This window comes from Oratosquilla oratoria, chromosome 20, assembly GCF_046742065.1.
Source record: "Oratosquilla oratoria isolate Oo_2021 chromosome 20, ASM4674206v1, whole genome shotgun sequence".
Lineage (NCBI taxonomy): Eukaryota > Metazoa > Arthropoda > Malacostraca > Stomatopoda > Squillidae > Oratosquilla > Oratosquilla oratoria.
In genome coordinates this window covers 26,937,805-26,947,804 of record NC_134796.1, presented here as the reverse complement: position 1 = coordinate 26,947,804, position 10,000 = coordinate 26,937,805, and the positions used below count along the sequence as shown (strand labels likewise).

The following is a 10,000-nucleotide window of genomic DNA, read 5'->3' as shown; positions in this document are numbered from 1 at the left end:
TTTATATGTATGTATACTGTATATAAATATGTATTATGGATTAAGTTAAAGTGTCGACAATAGCTCGTCCTCATTTTGGAGAGTAGTGCAATGGCAGAGTAGTGTGTTTGAACCGAGGAGATGATGCTTACAATCTACAGAAAACAAATAAAAGCACAGATAAATAGATATTGTCTTTGTGGCAGCTGTCATCATCCAGTGAATAAAGTGTCTCCATAATAAAAGAAAAAAGAAAATCAAAATCCTAAAAGAGGGAAGCAAATCGAAGACAAATAAGCACAAAAGCTTAGACAAACAGAATTAAATGCCAAATCCCCCGAAACATAATGGTCTGTTCCCCTTTCCCTTTGCTCCACGTCTCTTCCTCCTCACCTCACCCTTCACCGCGCTTTTCTCCCTCTTTCCCAGCCTCCCACCTCTCTCTCTCTCTCTCTCTCTCTCTCTCTCTCTCTCTCTCTCTCTCTCTCTCTCTCTCTCTCTCTCTCTCTCTCTCTCTCTCTCTCTCTCTCTCTCTCTCTCTCTCTCTCTCTCTCTCTCTCTCTCTCTCTCTCTCTCTCTCTCTCTCTCTCTCTCTCTCTCTCTCTCTCTCTCTCTCTCTCTCTCTCTCTCTCTCTCTCTCTCTCTCTCATTCACTCTCTTTCTCGGCCACAATAATTGGCTAATCGGGCACGTAGAGCCTCCCGCTGTCAAGGAGGCTCCCCGCCTGAGGAGTGGCAGGCCCGACAGCCTTAATAGAATTTGGCAACACGACTCCTCCCGGGGGAGCCATTGAGCAGCAGTGTAAACGGAAGCACTCGTTCCGCATCGTTTTAACTACCATTTGCGCCCCTTCGTTACCCTAAGGGCGGCGATGGCTGGGGATGCGAGGGAGAGGGTGGGAGGGGGAAGGGGGGAAGTTCCTCTCCGATGGCTATCCTTTCCTCGTGGTAAACAGATGAGGCAGTGTTCTGGGCAAGACGGGTAATGAGGGAGAGAGAAAGACCTATCTTTAGCAGGAAGACCAATAACAGGAGACTTTGGATTGTGTAGTATAGGGTTGGATGATGATTTGGTGGGTATGGTTGCTGTTCAGGTTATCATTGCGTTTATGATTGCGCCTGTGGTTGTGGATATGGACAATCTATCGTATAAGTAAAGACAAGAAGACAAGGATGGAGATGCGAAAAAGGAACCGAAAAAGAAAAACGGAGAGAATGATTAAGAATATAAATAAAAGAGAATGGGATGAGAAGAAAAGAGTATTGGATAAATTAATTTAAAAAAATCAAGTGGAAGAGTGAAAAATGCGTAGCTTGGACCAAAGGGAGGCAAACTAATTGGAAAGTGGAGAAATGCTGATGTCTGTAAAGTATGGCGTGGAAAGAACCTCGATTAAACAATAGAAAGATTGATGAAACGAAATGGACAGAAGCGAGAAGAATTAACACAAGATGAAGGACACCGGCATGGATACAAAAGTTAGAATAGAGGATATATATATATATATATATATATATATATATATATATATATATATATGTATGTATGTATGTATGTACTGTATGTATATATATGTATATGTATATGCATATATATATGTATATACATATATACATATATATATATGTATATATATATGTATATATATATATATATATATATATATATATATATATATATATATATATGTCGACCCTACAAAACGAAACGACTTGGTTCACGGCCCAGTCGTTCCGCCGAGGGCACTCGGACAGAACATGGTACGTAATGTATTTCATCAAATCCTTTATGCAGGTTAGTCTTCCGACAAGTGTTATATATATGTATACTGTATATATATATATGTATATACATATATATATACATACATATATATATACATATATATATATATATATATATATGTATATATATATATTCTAAAGAAACTTGGCTTGATCGAAATGAAAAACAAAGTTCCCAGAAAATACTCGTACTTTTCAAAAATCTATTGATGAAAAGAAATAAAAAATTCTCCTCCAGGTAAACAACATAAATATTAATATGAAATAAAAATATATGAAGTCTCTTGAAGAAAAATAAAACTATCCAAAAAAGTAGCAAAATATCAAAAACCTCAGAAAACATGAAATCTCAAACTTTTCGAAACAAACTTAAAAAAATAATTATAGCAACATTTCTTAACTAATTCAGACACTCCCCTATCTCCCCATCCCCAAATTCCCAAACCCTCAAATCCCCAAACATCCTCCTGATCTCTCCGCGTTACAGTCGGTCCACGAGATCCCAGCTACGCACATTCTGGCGCGCAGAACTTCTAACTAACAGCGGACTGCAAACTGCCACCACCAGCCCCGGTTCCTCCGCCTTGTCAGTCACTTTCCCCACTTATTATGCGTTCCCATGTTTGTGTGACTCGCCATTCCCGAGCGACGCACACAAGTCAACAAATCAGGTTTGATCAAACCAATTAATATTCAAGAATCTCGCCGCGTGGGGGGTCCGGCACGGGGGACGAAGAGGGGACTCGGAGAAGGAGGGGAGACTACAAAACTAAAAGGGGAGGAGGAAGAGGGGTAGGAGGAAGAAGGGGAGGGGGAAGAGGAAGAAGAGGAGGAGGAGGAGGAAGAGAAGGAGGACTAAGAAGAGGAAGTGAGGGAGAGGAAGAAGGAGAAAGAAGAATAGGAGGAAGAGGAAGAGAAGAAAGAAGAGGAGGAAGTGAGGGAGGAGAAGAAGGAGAAAAAGAAAAAGAGCAGAAGGAGGAGGAGGAGGAGGAAGAGGAGAAGAATAAAGAGGAGACTGAGGAGGTAAGAAAAAGTAGTAAAAAACTATGAGAGGAAAAAGACGGAGGATACTGAAACTGAGGAGGAGAAGGACGGGGAAGAGGAAGTGGGTAAATCTAGCAGAAAAGGAAAGACGAGGGGTCAGTAAAGAGGAAACATAATCAGCAGAAGGTAGGGGAAGAGGAGGAATCAGAAAATACTCGTATGAGAATAAAGTCATGGAGTCAGAAAGGATGAAGAAGACGAAAAAAAAGCAATACCGAACACTTACAAATCTCATGGAGCAAAATTTTCTTCAGATCACCTTTTCACTACTTTTTGCGCCCAATACTGTATATCCATTCAGACATGTATGTTTGTATATCTATGCAATCAAACATCAATGCGGAAATAGATTACATTGATGTAATCATACTCGTATACTCATACTAAGAGACCATTTAGTAGCGTAGCCGAGCAATGTATCCATATATTTTGCATTCTATTTACGTCATGAGGCTTGTGACGGTCTTATTACACTCAGACAAGACATTCCGATATGGAAAGAAGCCTCACTGTCTAAGAACACCTGACTAAGTGTTTCTTAAACGTGGGCTGTTGCAATATGAGTGTCGAAGGTCAATAGACTTGAGCAATGCTATCCATAAATGTAACCATCAAAACCATTCAACGGGAGTGGGGCGTGTGCAACCGCCGTGCCAAGACTTCATAGTCCTTGTACAAATGCATAAGAGACAATTATTGTACATCGGACTTTATTTAAGCCCCATTGATCCACCTGATATGTAGTTTTCCACGGATACACAAAACACATATGCATCTTTATATAAAAGTGAGATAATCTCCATACTTTTAAACGTGTTCGTTTACACAACAGTTAAGCCGTGTAAGATAATCTCTGATGTGTAGTGTTGCCGTCCAATATCCATTTACTTAGAAAAACTGTCGTAGTCGCCAGTCATGAATAAATATTCTTTTATCTACTTCTATTACTGCAAATTAAAATCTTCTCGACACCAGTATACCTCAGCAAGACTTCAAAGAAGCCTAGTTCCTCAAATGTACTTCCACTGACACATCCACAACACCCTCTCTGCAAACTTGGGCATTTCCTGTTTACATTTCAGTCATAGACAAGGACTCAACCACGCCAGAGGGATTCCAGGTTTCACCATTCATTCCTGCCTCCCTACCAACCTCTGATACATACATGCCAAAGTTGACATGTCTATTCACCGTGACATGGGGTCAAGGGCGTTATTGAGGTGTTGGACGTTTGAGCTGCGCCAAACCATAGGTAGTTGTCACAAGACATGCGAGGAAGGGTAGAGTCTGTTCATTCTAACTGGATGGAGACTTATCAGAAAGCTAAAGCCATATTAACCACTAGGGGAACAGTCTTGTCTAAATATAATAAATCCATACCAAGAAACTTTTGGAAAGGATTATAATCTGTAATTCAGTGGAATACGAAAATTAGTAACCAACTGATCTGGCAACATCAGTGATGGAAATCCCTTACGCTAGTTTAAAGCAAACGGAGTGCATTACGTTGATGTATTGTTAAGTGGTATTCTTAATCTATTCTTGTGACATCAAGGGGCGTGACTGGCCATAACTTTGATAGTGAAGAGCACTGTATCATAACAATGTGCTACATTGTGGTATGTCTACGCTAATGTTTTCATTTAATTTTATTTACCTATTCATTTACCTACTTGTCCATTTATCTTTGTATATATATATTTATTTCAACTAGGCTATTTATGAATTTGTTTTTATCTATCGATTTATTTATCTATTTACTTATCTATCTACTCCTATATACGAGTATATATATTTATTTGTTGATTTATTTATTTACCTATTTACTTATCTATCGGATAAATTTTATTCGTCTATACATATTTTCATATGTACATTCACATTATTTACTCGTATATAACAGTCTTGATACTCCGCTGATAATTTCTAAAGCAATTACGATACTTTGCAACTTAGAGGTTTCAATAATTAAGAGTGTTGCCCAGATGCGATGAAGCCAAAGGACGTTAGTGATATACAACCCCTGGCCCCCTTAGGTATTGTTCTGATTGTTGCCAGGTGATATAATTCAACCAAGATAACCCAAAGATGTCGTTATAATGTAAGTGTAAACAGTGCCATATTGCCAAGTGGCAACTTAGCGTTTTCGGTGTACAACCGTTATGAGTGAACTCGCATTGACAAAATTCCTATCATAAACGTCTGACACAAGTGAATTCAGTAAAATAAAATTAAGATAAAATTAAGTAGATAAATAAGTAAATAGAATAGATGAATAATAAAATAAGCTAAAGCATGAGGTATTTATATACGTTCGTCTCCTAGAATTTCTAATACTGTATAGGATTTGGCATCTGCACTCCGTAGATTAGTACACTGAATATTTCTCTTCAATGACCATCGTTCATTTTTCCATAAGAGGGGCCTGTGATTATATCAAATGAAAGTGTAGACTCTGGTCGTTTATGGTTAACTTTTCGAACGCCTTTAGAACACTCCTTGTCTTGTAGAAACTTGCTTATTCTACCGCACGGAAAAAATCTTGCGACTAGAATTTCAGCTAGATACAGTATTAAGTAATGAACTTTCGTTTATCATCCACAGGGCTTCCTACATTTTCATAATAATTTCTGTTTTAGCGGTTCTGAGAAGTGTTTTCCTGACTTCATGGTAGCAACTCCGGATGAGCAGCTGCTGTTGCCACAAAGTGAGGCTAATTGATCTCAGATTCGCTGAAATAAGAGTAATTCTCTTGTAAATGTTTTGAATACGAATTTTCTGATACGGACAGATTTATGCGGACCATGCAAGAAATTTATTTTATTTTTGTTTTATTTTCTCTCCAGTACGTTGCACAGCCGTGTAGCGTGGTCAAAGATTTATTTATAATTACTATTATCTTTATTTATTTATTATTTTCTGTTCCAATATCTATTAATCTATTTTAGTTTACTTTCGTCTAACCCACCTTTAGCTACCATGTTCGTGGTACAGTCAATCACAATTTACAACGGAATGGATAGTTTTAGCAGAATTTATCGCCTGAAGCATAATAGAGAGTTTGTAGTCATTAAGTTTGGTTATTGATAGAAATCTAATTTAGATGATAATCACTGAATAGCTCATAGATCATCGTATGATTTACTCTTAAGATCTTTGATGACCTGTACGTTCTGCTCACTCTTAACATTTGTGCAGTCTATTTATACTCTGTTTCACCGAGTCTAAGAAAATAAAATCGATATTCACTTATCTGGCAACATCTCCAGATGGAGATGGTCCTATAAGTGAGTTTCTTTTTTATATGTGAATATGTAAAGAGATCTGATGATTATATATCGACCTATGATTAAAGGCTAATGGGAAACAAGTACCAATGACCGGGATTACCGCAGTTACTACAGAACAGTGGGTTATGTACAAAACAACAAGGGCGTAGGGTACAGTCACCCTACAAAATTGCGTTTCCATTTCATAACATTTCGTTTCGCACAGTCCAACACCTACTACCTTTGAACGAATATTTTTTAAAGTGATCATTTGCTACTGGGAATGTAAAGTGAGATTTACACATTGGAGTATGATTACTTTACAAAGAAGCATTATGAAACAGGTTAGTAGTCACTGCTCAGCAGGTGGAATGCTTTATCATAGTGAAAAACTTTAGTTCTCTCTATTAAAAGATTCTGAAATTCAAAAAACTTAAATATTTGGAAAGAAAAAATCTGGATTATGGAACTTTTTGAAGTACTGGAGACTTTAGAATATAAGAAACTTTCAGTAGAGAAAATGATATGTAAACTAAAATATCTTTATAGAACGACTACAGTTCTGAAGTTGCCATTTATTATTTTCATTAATTGACCTATTTGGTTGTTTATCTATTCATTGTCTTTTTGCGCAATTCACATAGACATATATAAAAAAAATTATAGACACCTATACTGATTTTTTAAAGTACTATATATCCGGTAATTGTAGAATACAGTACAACACTACACTGTCCACATCGCACATGGTAACAACCTTTGTTGGTATATGAAGAACATGAGGCACAACCAAGGACCATGTTTCCCGTTCCCCACATTCCACGTTCCAGGGAACGTGTACCTCACTCCTGACAGTCCACGTTTCCCCCTTCGACGTGGGTGAGTAGGCTGAAGTGAACAGCACCAACAATAACTCGGATATTGGAACGCTTGCCCCAGCTGTTACAGCCGGCCACCCTCCTCCCCAATGTGCACAGTCCTCTCTGCTCCCCCTAAAATTTTCCGCCTCCCTATCCCTCCCCCTCCCTTACCCCCCACCCCCCGCCGTTCCAATACGTCAAGGTTGTCACTTTCACACCGGGGACGCATAGCGGGGCTCCCGCCGTCCCTCCACTCCCTTCGTAATTGATTGAGCGGATTATAACCAATCGAGTACGATCCCTAGCTTGCCCCCACAGAGTTATGGCTTAAATTGAGATTATAACTGCCCAAAGTGTGAACTCGGGCCCTTACAGATAGAGACAGGGAGATAGATGAATAGATGGATAGATAGGTAAAGAGACCGATAGATAAAGAGATGGAAGAATAGATAGGTAGAGAGACCGATAGATAAAGAGATGAATACTGAGAGAGAGAGAGAGAGAGAGAGAGAGAGAGAGAGAGAGAGAGAGAGAGAGAGAGAGAGAGAGAGAGAGAGAGAGAGAGAGTGGAAGAGAGAGAGGAGGAGAGGGAGAGAGAGGGAGAGAGAGAGAGAAAGAGAGAGAGAGAGAGAGAGAGGGGGGGGAGAAGGGAAGAGAGAGGAAGAGAGGGGAAGAGAGAAAGGAAGAGAGAGAAAGAGACCTCTATAACATAGGTAATCGCGCTGTAACAGCCGGGCTAAGGCAAGCTGCTCGCTCAATTGCGCCTCCCGACGGAAGTCGCCGGCCGCTCCCAGACCGTGGAAAGTTTCCCTCCGTTTCTTCCAGTGTGGAAACATATGGTCCACCGTGGAACAAGTACAACTGCAAAACGTCAGAGGCAAATCGGTTGGCATCCTTGACCCCCCCCACACCCCCATTCCCTCACCCCAGTAACCCCACCTGACCCTCTTTCAACCTCCACAGTTGTTCCCCCCCCAACCCCCTCATCCCCTCATTCCCTCATCCTTCCTTCTGTCCCTTCCCGTCCCAAACTTAGCGCTGGGTGTCCACGGTCCCTCCCACCCGTGTATCCCTTGTTCTCTTTATTTACAGTATATCCCTCATATTTTCCACTTCCTCTACCTCCCTTCCTTCTCCCTTTCATTCCCTCTTTTTCTCCCTCTTCCATCCTACCTCTTCTTCCCTCCCTCCCTCCTTCTCCCTATCTATGCTCTTCTCCCTTCCTCTCACACTACCACCCTATTTCTCCTAGCTTTCTTTCGCTCCCTCTCTCATCATCTATCTATCTCTCCCATGCTTCTCTCTCTTTCTATCTCTCTACCTCTCTTCCCACCCTACCTCTCTATCCCTACCTACATCTCCCTTCATCCCTCTCTCCTTCTCCTTCTCCCTCTTTCTTATCGACCATTTTCTTACTACTGTTATTCGTCTTTAACTCCGCTTCTTACTCTTCCTACTCATCCTTTTCCTCCTCTTTCTCCGCCTCGTTTTCCCTTCTTCCCAATATTATTACTAAGATCGTTATTCCTGTCATCATAAATTATTCTAATTATAAAATTTTCTGCCATACTATCACCCCATTTTACATCTGATCTCTTTACCCCCTTTATATTACGCTTTACTTTTCTTCTCTTTTCTTTGTACCTCTCATATGCTTCTCTTGTCCTATATTGTAACAAATCCGTGAATGATCAATTCTCCTCTACAACATCCTTTACATCATCCCACCACTCACTACCCTTCCTTCTATTTCCTTCTGTCCTCCTTTGCCACACATTATCTTTGCACACCTTGTGACTCCCTCCTTGAACTATCCCCATTCCTCCTCCACTCCTAATTCTATTTTGTTCTTCACTTCCTCCCACTCTTCTCCCAGCTTATTCTTATAATCCCTCTCCTTTTCTTTCTCGTATATGTGGTTTACTCTAACCACCTCCCTACCTTCTGTCCTCCACTCTCAACTTACCTTCACCAAAAAATAATCTGATATTCCCCTACTCTCTCCCCTTAGAACATGTACATCCAAAGCTCTACCTACTCTTCTCTCGGTTACTACTTTCTAGTCAGTTAAAGTCCTATCTACCACCCTTCCATCCATCATCCTCTCCCATGAATACTTATTCTTGACTTTCTTCCTAAACACTGTATTTTTCCTGGAGCTCCACACTTCCCAACCACTCCGTCTATTGGTTCGTATGACAGAAATTTCTGAGAGCAATAAAAAGATGTTTTGGAAGGAAATTAAGAGAGGAAGGAGAGGCAAATCAAATAGAAAAGAAAAGGTAGAAGGAGCAGAGGAATAGAAGATAATGGAAGAGACGGCAGTAAGAGGAAGGTGAGCAGATTATTACAGGGAGTTGCTAGATGTGAAAGGGGATAGGAAAGGAAAGGTAGTTACGGTGGGAAACTCTAAGAAAATGACAATGATGAATGAGAAAATTGAAGGAGAAGTAAGCAGTTATTAAAATCATGACAGCAGATAAGGCACCTGGGTAGGATGAATATCATGCATATTGTCTAAAAAAGTGAGATATACAGAGGTTAGGCAGGCTGGTGAGATTGCTTAATATTTGTCTAAAAGAGGGTAGAGTGCCGGAGAACTGGAGGAATGCCTATATAGTTCCAGTTGGTTGAATGTAGTTGGGAAGGCTTATAGGAGAGTTTTGATTGAGAGGATTAGGAAAGGAGCAGAGGGAGTGATTGGTGAGGAGCAGTGTGGATTAAGGACAGGTAAGGGTTTCGTGGATCCTATTTTTGTGGTAAGGCAGATATGCGAGAAAGCTTTAGGAAAAAATAAAGATGTTTTATTGGCTTTTTATGGATTTTGAAAAAGCTTATGACATGGTAGACAGGAAGACACTATGGACTATATGGGGTTGGAGGAAAGCTGTTAAGACCAATCAATAGTTTTTACGAGAGTAGTAGAGCCTGTGAATTAGAAATGGAGAGAGTGAGTTGTTTGAAGTAAAGGTGGGACTTCACCAGCGATATGTTATATCGTCTTGGCTGTTCACTTTGTACATGGATGGGGTGTTGCGAGAGGTAAACGCAAGGGTAATGGGCC

The 10,000-nt window shown here is 40.1% G+C and overlaps 1 protein-coding gene across 1 annotated transcript in view; it reads right to left on the bottom strand.

Moving 5' to 3' along the window:
- Nucleotides 1–10,000, bottom strand: part of Gad1 (glutamate decarboxylase) — a 437,147-nt gene that overhangs the window by 237,153 nt on the left and 189,994 nt on the right. The window lies entirely within an intron of this gene.